Genomic DNA, 17,079 nt, shown 5'->3' on the forward strand with positions numbered 1-17,079 from the left:
TTGTGATATTCAGGCGTCAAATGACATCTTGGAGCAAGTTGGAGATAAAAAACAAAATGTGCCCAAAACGTTATATTATGACGTTATACGCCGTTCTGAGCCATGTTTGAACTTTCTATCACTTTCGGTTCCGATAATTCTGCTGACCATATTTGTGATATTCAGGCGCCAAATGACATCTTGGAGCATGTTGGAGATAAAAAACAAAATGTGCCCAAAACGTGATATTATGACGTTATACGCCGTTTTGAGCCATGTTTGAACTTTCTATCACTTTCGGTTCCGATAATTCTGTTGACCATATTTGTGATATTCAGACGCCAAATGACATCTTGGAGCATGTTGGAGATAAAAAACAAAATGTGCCCAAAACGTGATATTATGACGCTATACACCGTTCTGAGCTATGTTTGAACTTTCTATCACTTTCGGTTCCGATAATTCTGCTGACCATATTTGTGATATTCAGGCGCCAAATGACATCTTGGAGCATGTTGGAGATAAAAAACAAAATGTGCCCAAAACGTGATATTATGACGTTATACGCCCTTTTGAGCCATGTTTGAACTTTCTATCACTTTCGGTTCCGATAATTCTGTTGACCATATTTGTGATATTCAGGCGCCAAACGACATCTTGGAGCATGTTGGAGATATAAAACAAAATGTGCCCAAAACGTGTTATTATGACGTTATACGCCGTTCTGAGCCATGTTTGAACTTTCTATCACTTTTGGTTCCGGTAATTCTGTTGACCATACTTGTGATATTCAGGCGTCAAATGACATCTAGGAGCAAGTTGGAGATAAAAAACAAAATGTGCCCAAAACGTGATATTATGACGTTATACGCCGTTTTGAGCCATGTTTGAACTTTCTATCACTTTTGGTTCCGATAATTCTGCTGACCATATTTGTGATATTCAGACGCCAAATGACATCTTGGAGCATGTTGGAGATAAAAAACAAAATGTGCCCAAAACGTGATATTATGACGTTATACGCCCTTTTGAGCCATGTTTGAACTTTCTATCACTTTCGGTTCCGATAATTCTGCTGACCATATTTGTGATATTCAGGCGTCAAATGACATCTAGGAGCAAGTTGGAGATAAAAAACAAAATGTGCCCAAAACGTGATATTATGACGTTATACGCCGTTCTGAGCCATGTTTGAACTTTCTATCACTTTTGGTTCCGATAATTCTGTTGACCATATATTTGATATTCAGGCGCCAAATGACATCTTGGAGCATGTTGGAGATAAAAAACAAAATGTGCCCAAAACGTGATATTATGACGTTATACGACGTTCTGAGCCATGTTTGAACTTTCTATCACTTTTGGTTCCGGTAATTCTGTTGACCATATTTGTGATATTCAGGCGTCAAATGACATCTTGGAGCATGTTGGAGATAAAAAACAAAATGTGCCCAAAACGTGATATTATGACGTTATACGACGTTCTGAGCCATGTTTGAACTTTCTATCACTTTTGGTTCCGGTAATTCTGTTGACCATACTTGTGATATTCAGGCGTCAAATGACATCTAGGAGCAAGTTGGAGATAAAAAACAAAATGTGCCCAAAACGTGATATTATGACGTTATACGCCGTTTTGAGCCATGTTTGAACTTTCTATCACTTTTGGTTCCGATAATTCTGCTGACCATATTTGTGATATTCAGGCGCCAAATGACATCTTGGAGCATGTTGGAGATAAAAAACAAAATGTGCTCAAAACGTGATATTATGACGTTATACGCCGTTTTGAGCCAGGTTTGAACTCTCTATCACTTTTGGTTCCGGTAATTCTGTCGACCATATTTGTGATATTCAGGCGTCAAATGACAACTTGGAGCATGTTGGAGATAAAAAACAAAATGTGCCCAAAACGTGATATTATGACGTTATACGCCGTTTTGAGCCATGTTTGAACTCTCTATCACTTTTGGTTCCGATAGTTCTGCTGACCATATTTGTGATATTCAGACGCCAAATGACATCTTGGAGCAAGTTGGAGATAAAAAACAAAATGTGCCCAAAACGTGTTATTATGACGTTATACGCCGTTCTGAGCCATATTTGAACTTTCTATCACTTTTGGTTCCGATAATTCTGCTGACCATATTTGTGATATTCAGACGCCAAATGACATCTTGGAGCATGTTGGAGATAAAAAACAAAATGTGCCCAAAACGTGATATTATGACGTTATACGACGTTCTGAGCCATGTTTGAACTTTCTATCACTTTCGGTTCCGATAATTCTGTTGACCATATTTGTGATATTCAGGCGCCAAATGACATCTTGGAGCATGTTGGAGATAAAAAACAAAATGTGCCCAAAACGTGATATTATGACGTTATACGCCGTTCTGAGCCATGTTTGAACTTTCTATCACTTTTGGTTCCGGTAATTCTGTTGACCATATATTTGATATTCAGGCGTCAAATGACATCTTGGAGCATGTTGGAGATAAAAAACAAAATGTGCCCAAAACGTGATATTATGACGTTATACGCCGTTTTGAGCCATGTTTGAACTTTCTATCACTTTCGGTTCCGATAATTCTGTTGACCATATTTGTGATATTCAGGCGCCAAATGACATCTTGGAGCATGTTGGAGATAAAAAACAAAATGTGCCCAAAACGTGATATTATGACGTTATACGCCGTTCTGAGCCATGTTTGAACTTTCTATCACTTTTGGTTCCGATAATTCTGCTGACCATATTTGTGATATTCAGGCGCCAAATGACATCTTGGAGCATGTTGGAGATAAAAAACAAAATGTGCCCAAAACGTGATATTATGACGTTATACGACGTTCTTAGCAATGTTTGAACTTTCTATCACTTTTGGTTCCGGTAATTCTGTTGACCATATATTTGATATTCAGGCGCCAAATGACATCTTGGAGCATGTTGGAGATAAAAAACAAAATGTGCCCAAAACGTGATATTATGACGTTATACGACGTTCTGAGCCATGTTTGAACTTTCTATCACTTTTGGTTCCGGTAATTCTGTTGACCATATTTGTGATATTCAGGCGTCAAATGACATCTTGGAGCATGTTGGAGATAAAAAACAAAATGTGCCCAAAACGTGATATTATGACGTTATACGACGTTCTGAGCCATGTTTGAACTTTCTATCACTTTTGGTTCCGGTAATTCTGTTGACCATACTTGTGATATTCAGGCGTCAAATGACATCTAGGAGCAAGTTGGAGATAAAAAACAAAATGTGCCCAAAACGTGATATTATGACGTTATACGCCGTTTTGAGCCATGTTTGAACTTTCTATCACTTTTGGTTCCGATAATTCTGCTGACCATATTTGTGATATTCAGGCGCCAAATGACATCTTGGAGCATGTTGGAGATAAAAAACAAAATGTGCTCAAAACGTGATATTATGACGTTATACGCCGTTTTGAGCCAGGTTTGAACTCTCTATCACTTTTGGTTCCGGTAATTCTGTCGACCATATTTGTGATATTCAGGCGTCAAATGACAACTTGGAGCATGTTGGAGATAAAAAACAAAATGTGCCCAAAACGTGATATTATGACGTTATACGCCGTTTTGAGCCATGTTTGAACTCTCTATCACTTTTGGTTCCGATAGTTCTGCTGACCATATTTGTGATATTCAGACGCCAAATGACATCTTGGAGCAAGTTGGAGATAAAAAACAAAATGTGCCCAAAACGTGTTATTATGACGTTATACGCCGTTCTGAGCCATATTTGAACTTTCTATCACTTTTGGTTCCGATAATTCTGCTGACCATATTTGTGATATTCAGACGCCAAATGACATCTTGGAGCATGTTGGAGATAAAAAACAAAATGTGCCCAAAACGTGATATTATGACGTTATACGACGTTCTGAGCCATGTTTGAACTTTCTATCACTTTCGGTTCCGATAATTCTGTTGACCATATTTGTGATATTCAGGCGCCAAATGACATCTTGGAGCATGTTGGAGATAAAAAACAAAATGTGCCCAAAACGTGATATTATGACGTTATACGCCGTTCTGAGCCATGTTTGAACTTTCTATCACTTTTGGTTCCGGTAATTCTGTTGACCATATATTTGATATTCAGGCGTCAAATGACATCTTGGAGCATGTTGGAGATAAAAAACAAAATGTGCCCAAAACGTGATATTATGACGTTATACGCCGTTTTGAGCCATGTTTGAACTTTCTATCACTTTCGGTTCCGATAATTCTGCTGACCATATTTGTGATATTCAGGCGCCAAATGACATCTTGGAGCATGTTGGAGATAAAAAACAAAATGTGCCGAAAACGTGATATTATGACGTTATACGACGTTCTTAGCAATGTTTGAACTTTCTATCACTTTTGGTTCCGGTAATTCTGTTGACCATATATTTGATATTCAGGCGCCAAATGACATCTTGGAGCATGTTGGAGATAAAAAACAAAATGTGCCCAAAACGTGATATTATGACGTTATACGACGTTCTGAGCCATGTTTGAACTTTCTATCACTTTCGGTTCCGATAATTCTGTTGACCATATTTGTGATATTCAGGCGCCAAATGACATCTTGGAGCATGTTGGAGATAAAAAACAAAATGTGCCCAAAACGTGATATTATGACGTTATACGCCGTTCTGAGCCATGTTTGAACTTTCTATCACTTTTGGTTCCGGTAATTCTGTTGACCATATATTTGATATTCAGGCGTCAAATGACATCTTGGAGCATGTTGGAGATAAAAAACAAAATGTGCCCAAAACGTGATATTATGACGTTATACGACGTTCTGAGCCATGTTTGAACTTTCTATCACTTTTGGTTCCGGTAATTCTGTTGACCATACTTGTGATATTCAGGCGTCAAATGACATCTAGGAGCAAGTTGGAGATAAAAAACAAAATGTGCCCAAAACGTGATATTATGACGTTATACGCCGTTTTGAGCCATGTTTGAACTTTCTATCACTTTTGGTTCCGATAATTCTGCTGACCATATTTGTGATATTCAGGCGCCAAATGACATCTTGGAGCATGTTGGAGATAAAAAACAAAATGTGCTCAAAACGTGATATTATGACGTTATACGCCGTTTTGAGCCAGGTTTGAACTCTCTATCACTTTTGGTTCCGGTAATTCTGTCGACCATATTTGTGATATTCAGGCGTCAAATGACAACTTGGAGCATGTTGGAGATAAAAAACAAAATGTGCCCAAAACGTGATATTATGACGTTATACGCCGTTTTGAGCCATGTTTGAACTCTCTATCACTTTTGGTTCCGATAGTTCTGCTGACCATATTTGTGATATTCAGACGCCAAATGACATCTTGGAGCAAGTTGGAGATAAAAAACAAAATGTGCCCAAAACGTGTTATTATGACGTTATACGCCGTTCTGAGCCATATTTGAACTTTCTATCACTTTTGGTTCCGATAATTCTGCTGACCATATTTGTGATATTCAGACGCCAAATGACATCTTGGAGCATGTTGGAGATAAAAAACAAAATGTGCCCAAAACGTGATATTATGACGTTATACGACGTTCTGAGCCATGTTTGAACTTTCTATCACTTTCGGTTCCGATAATTCTGTTGACCATATTTGTGATATTCAGGCGCCAAATGACATCTTGGAGCATGTTGGAGATAAAAAACAAAATGTGCCCAAAACGTGATATTATGACGTTATACGCCGTTCTGAGCCATGTTTGAACTTTCTATCACTTTTGGTTCCGGTAATTCTGTTGACCATATATTTGATATTCAGGCGTCAAATGACATCTTGGAGCATGTTGGAGATAAAAAACAAAATGTGCCCAAAACGTGATATTATGACGTTATACGCCGTTTTGAGCCATGTTTGAACTTTCTATCACTTTCGGTTCCGATAATTCTGCTGACCATATTTGTGATATTCAGGCGCCAAATGACATCTTGGAGCATGTTGGAGATAAAAAACAAAATGTGCCGAAAACGTGATATTATGACGTTATACGACGTTCTTAGCAATGTTTGAACTTTCTATCACTTTTGGTTCCGGTAATTCTGTTGACCATATATTTGATATTCAGGCGCCAAATGACATCTTGGAGCATGTTGGAGATAAAAAACAAAATGTGCCCAAAACGTGATATTATGACGTTATACGACGTTCTGAGCCATGTTTGAACTTTCTATCACTTTCGGTTCCGATAATTCTGTTGACCATATTTGTGATATTCAGGCGCCAAATGACATCTTGGAGCATGTTGGAGATAAAAAACAAAATGTGCCCAAAACGTGATATTATGACGTTATACGCCGTTTTGAGCCACGTTTGAACTCTCTATCACTTTCGGTTCCGATAATTTTGTTGACCATATTTGTGATATTCAGGCGCCAAATGACATCTTGGAGCATGTTGGAGATAAAAAACAAAATGTGCCCAAAACGTGATATTATGACGTTATACGCCGTTCTGAGCCATGTTTGAACTTTCTATCACTTTTGGTTCCGGTAATTCTGTTGACCATATATTTGATATTCAGGCGTCAAATGACATCTTGGAGCATGTTGGAGATAAAAAACAAAATGTGCCCAAAACGTGATATTATGACGTTATACGCCGTTTTGAGCCATGTTTGAACTTTCTATCACTTTCGGTTCCGATAATTCTGTTGACCATATTTGTGATATTCAGGCGCCAAATGACATCTTGGAGCATGTTGGAGATAAAAAACAAAATGTGCCCAAAACGTGATATTATGACGTTATACGCCGTTCTGAGCCATGTTTGAACTTTCTATCACTTTTGGTTCCGATAATTCTGCTGACCATATTTGTGATATTCAGGCGCCAAATGACATCTTGGAGCATGTTGGAGATAAAAAACAAAATGTGCCCAAAACGTGATATTATGACGTTATACGACGTTCTTAGCAATGTTTGAACTTTCTATCACTTTTGGTTCCGGTAATTCTGTTGACCATATATTTGATATTCAGGCGCCAAATGACATCTTGGAGCATGTTGGAGATAAAAAACAAAATGTGCCCAAAACGTGATATTATGACGTTATACGACGTTCTGAGCCATGTTTGAACTTTCTATCACTTTTGGTTCCGGTAATTCTGTTGACCATATTTGTGATATTCAGGCGTCAAATGACATCTTGGAGCATGTTGGAGATAAAAAACAAAATGTGCCCAAAACGTGATATTATGACGTTATACGACGTTCTGAGCCATGTTTGAACTTTCTATCACTTTTGGTTCCGGTAATTCTGTTGACCATACTTGTGATATTCAGGCGTCAAATGACATCTAGGAGCAAGTTGGAGATAAAAAACAAAATGTGCCCAAAACGTGATATTATGACGTTATACGCCGTTTTGAGCCATGTTTGAACTTTCTATCACTTTTGGTTCCGATAATTCTGCTGACCATATTTGTGATATTCAGGCGCCAAATGACATCTTGGAGCATGTTGGAGATAAAAAACAAAATGTGCTCAAAACGTGATATTATGACGTTATACGCCGTTTTGAGCCAGGTTTGAACTCTCTATCACTTTTGGTTCCGGTAATTCTGTCGACCATATTTGTGATATTCAGGCGTCAAATGACAACTTGGAGCATGTTGGAGATAAAAAACAAAATGTGCCCAAAACGTGATATTATGACGTTATACGCCGTTTTGAGCCATGTTTGAACTCTCTATCACTTTTGGTTCCGATAGTTCTGCTGACCATATTTGTGATATTCAGACGCCAAATGACATCTTGGAGCAAGTTGGAGATAAAAAACAAAATGTGCCCAAAACGTGTTATTATGACGTTATACGCCGTTCTGAGCCATATTTGAACTTTCTATCACTTTTGGTTCCGATAATTCTGCTGACCATATTTGTGATATTCAGACGCCAAATGACATCTTGGAGCATGTTGGAGATAAAAAACAAAATGTGCCCAAAACGTGATATTATGACGTTATACGACGTTCTGAGCCATGTTTGAACTTTCTATCACTTTCGGTTCCGATAATTCTGTTGACCATATTTGTGATATTCAGGCGCCAAATGACATCTTGGAGCATGTTGGAGATAAAAAACAAAATGTGCCCAAAACCTGATATTATGACGTTATACGCCGTTCTGAGCCATGTTTGAACTTTCTATCACTTTTGGTTCCGGTAATTCTGTTGACCATATATTTGATATTCAGGCGTCAAATGACATCTTGGAGCATGTTGGAGATAAAAAACAAAATGTGCCCAAAACGTGATATTATGACGTTATACGCCGTTTTGAGCCATGTTTGAACTTTCTATCACTTTCGGTTCCGATAATTCTGTTGACCATATTTGTGATATTCAGGCGCCAAATGACATCTTGGAGCATGTTGGAGATAAAAAACAAAATGTGCCCAAAACGTGATATTATGACGTTATACGCCGTTCTGAGCCATGTTTGAACTTTCTATCACTTTTGGTTCCGATAATTCTGCTGACCATATTTGTGATATTCAGGCGCCAAATGACATCTTGGAGCATGTTGGAGATAAAAAACAAAATGTGCCCAAAACGTGATATTATGACGTTATACGACGTTCTTAGCAATGTTTGAACTTTCTATCACTTTTGGTTCCGGTAATTCTGTTGACCATATATTTGATATTCAGGCGCCAAATGACATCTTGGAGCATGTTGGAGATAAAAAACAAAATGTGCCCAAAACGTGATATTATGACGTTATACGACGTTCTGAGCCATGTTTGAACTTTCTATCACTTTTGGTTCCGGTAATTCTGTTGACCATATTTGTGATATTCAGGCGTCAAATGACATTTTGGAGCATGTTGGAGATAAAAAACAAAATGTGCCCAAAACGTGATATTATGACGTTATACGACGTTCTGAGCCATGTTTGAACTTTCTATCACTTTCGGTTCCGATAATTCTGTTGACCATATTTGTGATATTCAGGCGCCAAATGACATCTTGGAGCATGTTGGAGATAAAAAACAAAATGTGCCCAAAACGTGATATTATGACGTTATACGCCGTTCTGAGCCATGTTTGAACTTTCTATCACTTTTGGTTCCGGTAATTCTGTTGACCATATATTTGATATTCAGGCGCCAAATGACATGTTGGAGCATGTTGGAGATAAAAAACAAAATGTGCCCAAAACGTGATATTATGACGTTATACGCCGTTTTGAGCCATGTTTGAACTTTCTATCACTTTTGGTTCCGGTAATTCTGTTGACCATATTTGTGATATTCAGGCGCCAAATGACATCTTGGAGCATGTTGGAGATAAAAAACAAAATGTGCCCAAAACGTGATATTATGACGTTATACGCCGTTCTGAGCCATGTTTGAACTTTCTATCACTTTTGGTTCCGGTAATTCTGTTGACCATATATTTGATATTCAGGCGTCAAATGACATCTTGGAGCATGTTGGAGATAAAAAACAAAATGTGCCCAAAACGTGATATTATGACGTTATACGCCGTTTTGAGCCATGTTTGAACTTTCTATCACTTTCGGTTCCGATAATTCTGTTGACCATATTTGTGATATTCAGGCGCCAAATGACATCTTGGAGCATGTTGGAGATAAAAAACAAAATGTGCCCAAAACGTGATATTATGACGTTATACGCCGTTCTGAGCCATGTTTGAACTTTCTATCACTTTTGGTTCCGATAATTCTGCTGACCATATTTGTGATATTCAGGCGCCAAATGACATCTTGGAGCATGTTGGAGATAAAAAACAAAATGTGCCCAAAACGTGATATTATGACGTTATACGACGTTCTTAGCAATGTTTGAACTTTCTATCACTTTTGGTTCCGGTAATTCTGTTGACCATATATTTGATATTCAGGCGCCAAATGACATCTTGGAGCATGTTGGAGATAAAAAACAAAATGTGCCCAAAACGTGATATTATGACGTTATACGACGTTCTGAGCCATGTTTGAACTTTCTATCACTTTTGGTTCCGGTAATTCTGTTGACCATATTTGTGATATTCAGGCGTCAAATGACATCTTGGAGCATGTTGGAGATAAAAAACAAAATGTGCCCAAAACGTGATATTATGACGTTATACGCCGTTTTGAGCCACGTTTGAACTCTCTATCACTTTCGGTTCCGATAATTTTGTTGACCATATTTGTGATATTCAGGCGCCAAATGACATCTTGGAGCATGTTGGAGATAAAAAACAAAATGTGCCCAAAACGTGATATTATGACGTTATACGCCGTTCTGAGCCATGTTTGAACTTTCTATCACTTTTGGTTCCGATAATTCTTCTGACCATATTTGTGATATTCAGGCGCCAAATGACATCTTGGAGCAAGTTGGAGATAAAAAACAAAATGTGCCCAAAACGTGATATTATGACGTTATACGACGTTCTGAGCCATGTTTGAACTTTCTATCACTTTTGGTTCCGGTAATTCTGTTGACCATATTTGTGATATTCAGGCGTCAAATGACATCTTGGAGCATGTTGGAGATAAAAAACAAAATGTGCCCAAAACGTGATATTATGACGTTATACGACGTTCTGAGCCATGTTTGAACTTTCTATCACTTTCGGTTCCGATAATTCTGTTGACCATATTTGTGATATTCAGGCGCCAAATGACATCTTGGAACATGTTGGAGATAAAAAACAAAATGTGCCCAAAACGTGATATTATGACGTTATACGCCCTTTTGAGCCATGTTTGAACTTTCTATCACTTTCGGTTCCGATAATTCTGTTGACCATATTTGTGATATTCAGGCGCCAAACGACATCTTGGAGCATGTTGGAGATAAAAAACAAAATGTGCCCAAAACGTGTTATTATGACGTTATACGCCGTTCTGAGCCATGTTTGATCTTTCTATCACTTTTGGTTCCGGTAATTCTGTTGACCATACATGTGATATTCAGGCGTCAAATGACATCTAGGAGCAAGTTGGAGATAAAAAACAAAATGTGCCCAAAACGTGATATTATGACGTTATACGCCGTTTTGAGCCATGTTTGAACTTTCTATCACTTTTGGTTCCGATAATTCTGCTGACCATATTTGTGATATTCAGGCGCCAAATGACATCTTGGAGCATGTTGGAGATAAAAAACAAAATGTGCCCAAAACGTGATATTATGACGTTATACGCCGTTTTGAGCCATGTTTGAACTCTCTATCACTTTTGGTTCCGGTAATTCTGTCGACCATATTTGTGATATTCAGGCGTCAAATGACATCTTGGAGCATGTTGGAGATAAAAAACAAAATGTGCCCAAAACGTGATATTATGACGTTATACGCCGTTTTGAGCCATGCTTGAACTCTCTATCACTTTTGGTTCCGATAGTTCTGCTGACCATATTTGTGATATTCAGACGCCAAATGACATCTTGGAGCAAGTTGGAGATAAAAAACAAAATGTGCCCAAAACGTGATATTATGACGTTATACGACGTTCTGAGCCATGTTTGAACTTTCTATCACTTTTGATTCCGATAATTCTGCTGACCATATTTGTGATATTCAGGCGCCAAATGACATCTTGGAGCATGTTGGAGATAAAAAACAAAATGTGCCCAAAACGTGATATTATGACGTTATACGGCCTTTTGAGCCATGTTTGAACTTTCTATCACTTTCGGTACCGATAATTCTGTTGACCATATTTGTGATATTCAGGCGCCAAACGACATCCTGGAGCATGTTGGAGATAAAAAACAAAATGTGCCCAAAACGTGTTATTATGACGTTATACGCCGTTCTGAGCCATATTTGAACTTTCTATCACTTTTGGTTCCGATAATTCTGCTGACCATATTTGTGATATTCAGACGCCAAATGACATCTTGGAGCATGTTGGAGATAAAAAACAAAATGTGCCCAAAACGTGATATTATGACGTTATACGCCGTTCTGAGCCATGTTTGAACTTTCTATCACTTTTGGTTCCGATAATTCTGCTGACCATATTTGTGATATTCAGGCGCCAAATGACATCTTGGAGCATGTTGGAGATAAAAAACAAAATGTGCCCAAAACGTGATATTATGACGTTATACGCCCTTTTGAGCCATGTTTGAACTTTCTATCACTTTCGGTTCCGATAATTCTGCTGACCATATTTGTGATATTCAGGCGTCAAATGACATCTTGGAGCATGTTGGAGATAAAAAACAAAATGTGCCCAAAACGTGATATTATGACGTTATACGCCGTTCTGAGTCATGTTTGAACTTTCTATCACTTTCGGTTCCGATAATTCTGTTGACCATATTTGTGATATTCAGGCGTCAAATGACATCTTGGAGCATGTTGGAGATAAAAAACAAAATGTGCCCAAAACGTGATATTATGACGTTATACGACGTTCTGAGCCATGTTTGAACTTTCTATCACTTTTGGTTCCGATAATTCTGCTGACCATATTTGTGATATTCAGGCGCCAAATGACATCTTGGAGCATGTTGGAGATAAAAAACAAAATGTGCCCAAAACGTGATATTATGACGTTATACGGCCTTTTGAGCCATGTTTGAACTTTCTATCACTTTCGGTTCCGATAATTCTGTTGACCATATTTGTGATATTCAGGCGCCAAACGACATCTTGGAGCATGTTCGAGATAAAAAACAAAATGTGCCCAAAACGTGTTATTATGACGTTATACGCCGTTTTGAGCCATGTTTGAACTTTCTATCACTTTTGGTTCCGATAATTCTGCTGACCATATTTGTGATATTCAGACGCCAAATGACATCTTGGAGCAAGTTGGAGATAAAAAACAAAATGTGCCTAAAACGTGATATTATGACGTTATACGCCGTTCTGAGACATGTTTGAACTTTCTATCACTTTTCGTTCCGGTAATTCTGTCGACCATATATTTGATATTCAGATGCCAAATGTCACATTGGAGCATGTTGAAGATAAAAAACAAAATGTGCCCAAAACGTGATATTATGACGTTATACGCCGTTCTGAGCCATGTTTGAACTTTCTATCACTTTTGGTTCCGATAATTCTGCTGACCATATTTGTGATATTCAGGCGCCAAATGACATCTTGGAGCATGTTGGAGATAAAAAACAAAATGTGCCCAAAACGTGATATTATGACGTTATACGCCCTTTTGAGCCATGTTTGAACTTTCTATCACTTTCGGTTCCGATAATTCTGTTGACCATATTTGTGATATTCAGGCGCCAAACGACATCTTGGAGCATGTTGGAGATAAAAAACAAAATGTGCCCAAAACGTGTTATTATGACGTTATACGCCGTTCTGAGCCATGTTTGAACTTTCTATCACTTTTGGTTCCGGTAATTCTGTTGACCATACTTGTGATATTCAGGCGTCAAATGACATCTAGGAGCAAGTTGGAGATAAAAAGCAAAATGTGCCCAAAACGTGATATTATGACGTTATACGCCGTTTTGAGCCATGTTTGAACTTTCTATCACTTTTGGTTCCGATAATTCTGCTGACCATATTTGTGATATTCAGGCGCCAAATGACATCTTGGAGCATGTTGGAGATAAAAAACAAAATGTGCCCAAAACGTGATATTATGACGTTATACGCCGTTTTGAGCCATGTTTGAACTCTCTATCACTTTTGGTTCCGGTAATTCTGTCGACCATATTTGTGATATTCAGGCGTCAAATGACATCTTGGAGCATGTTGGAGATAAAAAACAAAATGTGCCCAAAACGTGATATTATGACGTTATACGCCGTTTTGAGCCATGCTTGAACTCTCTATCACTTTTGGTTCCGATAATTCTGTTGACCATATTTGTGATATTCAGGCGTCAAATGACATCTTGGAGCATGTTGGAGATAAAAAACAAAATGTGCCCAAAACGTGATATTATGACGTTATACGACGTTCTGAGCCATGTTTGAACTTTCTATCACTTTTGGTTCCGATAATTCTGCTGACCATATTTGTGATATTCAGGCGCCAAATGACATCTTGGAGCATGTTGGAGATAAAAAACAAAATGTGCCCAAAACGTGATATTATGACGTTATACGCCCTTTTGAGCCATGTTTGAACTTTCTATAACTTTCGGTTCCGATAATTCTGCTGACCATATTTGTGATATTCAGGCGTCAAATGACATCTTGGAGCATGTTGGAGATAAAAAACAAAATGTGCCCAAAACGTGATATTATGACGTTATACGCCGTTCTGAGTCATGTTTGAACTTTCTATCACTTTCGGTTCCGATAATTCTGTTGACCATATTTGTGATATTCAGGCGTCAAATGACATCTTGGAGCATGTTGGAGATAAAAAACAAAATGTGCCCAAAACGTGATATTATGACGTTATACGACGTTCTGAGCCATGTTTGAACTTTCTATCACTTTTGGTTCCGATAATTCTGCTGACCATATTTGTGATATTCAGGCGCCAAATGACATCTTGGAGCATGTTGGAGATAAAAAACAAAATGTGCCCAAAACGTGATATTATGACGTTATACGGCCTTTTGAGCCATGTTTGAACTTTCTATCACTTTCGGTTCCGATAATTCTGTTGACCATATTTGTGATATTCAGGCGCCAAACGACATCTTGGAGCATGTTCGAGATAAAAAACAAAATGTGCCCAAAACGTGTTATTATGACGTTATACGCCGTTTTGAGCCATGTTTGAACTTTCTATCACTTTTGGTTCCGATAATTCTGCTGACCATATTTGTGATATTCAGACGCCAAATGACATCTTGGAGCAAGTTGGAGATAAAAAACAAAATGTGCCTAAAACGTGATATTATGACGTTATACGCCGTTCTGAGACATGTTTGAACTTTCTATCACTTTTCGTTCCGGTAATTCTGTCGACCATATATTTGATATTCAGATGCCAAATGTCACATTGGAGCATGTTGAAGATAAAAAACAAAATGTGCCCAAAACGTGATATTATGACGTTATACGCCGTTCTGAGCCATGTTTGAACTTTCTATCACTTTTGGTTCCGATAATTCTGCTGACCATATTTGTGATATTCAGGCGCCAAATGACATCTTGGAGCATGTTGGAGATAAAAAACAAAATGTGCCCAAAACGGGATATTATGACGTTATACGCCCTTTTGAGCCATGTTTGAACTTTCTATCACTTTTGGCTCCGGTAATTCTGCTGACCATACTTGTGATATTCAGGCGTCAAATGACATCTAGGAGCAAGTTGGAGATAAAAAACAAAATGTGCCCAAAACGTGATATTATGACGTTATACGCCGTTTTGAGCCATGTTTGAACTTTCTATCACTTTTGGTTCCGATAATTCTGCTGACCATATTTGTGATATTCAGACGCCAAATGACATCTTGGAGCAAGTTGCAGATAAAAAACAAAATGTGCCCAAAACGTGATATTATGACGTTATACGCCGTTCTGAGACATGTTTGAACTTTCTACCACTTTTCGTTCCGGTAATTCTGTCGACCATATATTTGATATTCAGATGCCAAATGTCACATTGGAGCATGTTGAAGATAAAAAACATAATGTGCCCAAAACGTGATATTATGACGTTATACGCCGTTCTGAGCCATGTTTGAACTTTCTATCACTTTTGGTTCCGATAATTCTGCTGACCATATTTGTGATATTCACACGCCAAATGACATCTTGGAGCAAGTTGGAGATAAAAAACAAAATGTGCCCAAAACGTGATATTATGACGTTATACGGCCTTTTGAGCCATGTTTGAACTTTCTATCACTTTCGGTTCCGATAATTCTGTTGACCATATTTGTGATATTCAGGCGCCAAACGACATCTTGGAGCATGTTCGAGATAAAAAACAAAATGTGCCCAAAACGTGTTATTATGACGTTATACGACGTTCTGAGCCATGTTTGAACTTTCTATCACTTTTGGTTCCGATAATTCTGCTGACCATATTTGTGATATTCAGACGCCAAATGACATCTTGGAGCAAGTTGGAGATAAAAAACAAAATGTGCCCAAAACGTGATATTATGACGTTATACGCCGTTCTGAGACATGTTTGAACTTTCTACCACTTTTCGTTCCGGTAATTTTGTCGACCATATATTTGATATTCAGATGCCAAATGTCACATTGGAGCATGTTGAAGATAAAAAACAAAATGTGCCCAAAACGTGATATTATGACGTTATACGCCGTTCTGAGCCATGTTTGAACTTTCTATCACTTTCGGTTCCGATAATTCTGTTGACCATATTTGTGATATTCAGGCGTCAAACGACATCTTGGAGCATGTTCGAGATAAAAAACAAAATGTGCCCAAAACGTGATATTGTGACGTTATACGCCGTTCTGAGCCATGTTTGAACTTTCTATCACTTTTGGTTCCGGTAATTCTGTTGACCATACTTGTGATATTCAGGCGTCAAATGACATCTAGGAGCAAGTTGGAGATAAAAAACAAAATGTGCCCAAAACGTGATATTATGACGTTATACGCCGTTTTGAGCCATGTTTGAACTTTCTATCACTTTTGGTTCCGATAATTCTGCTGACCATATTTGTGATATTCAGGCGCCAAATGACATCTTGGAGCATGTTGGAGATAAAAAACAAAATGTGCCCAAAACGTGATATTATGACGTTATACGCCCTTTTGAGCCATGTTTGAACTTTCTATCACTTTTGGTTCCGGTAATTCTGTCGACCATATTTGTGATATTCAGGCGTCAAATGACATCTTGGAGCATGTTGGAGATAAAAAACAAAATGTGCCCAAAACGTGATATTATGACGTTATACGCCGTTCTGAGACATGTTTGAACTTTCTACCACTTTTCGTTCCGGTAATTCTGTCGACCATATATTTGATATTCAGATGCCAAATGTCACATTGGAGCATGTTGAAGATAAAAAACAAAATGTGCCCAAAACGTGATATTATGACGTTATACGCCGTTCTGAGCCATGTTTGAACTTTCTATCACTTTCGGTTCCGATAATTCTGTTGACCATATTTGTGATATTCAGGCGTCAAACGACATCTTGGAGCATGTTCGAGATAAAAAACAA

The sequence above is a fragment of the Onthophagus taurus genome, chromosome 8 (assembly GCF_036711975.1).
Source record: "Onthophagus taurus isolate NC chromosome 8, IU_Otau_3.0, whole genome shotgun sequence".
In the NCBI taxonomy this organism is placed as follows: domain Eukaryota; kingdom Metazoa; phylum Arthropoda; class Insecta; order Coleoptera; family Scarabaeidae; genus Onthophagus; species Onthophagus taurus.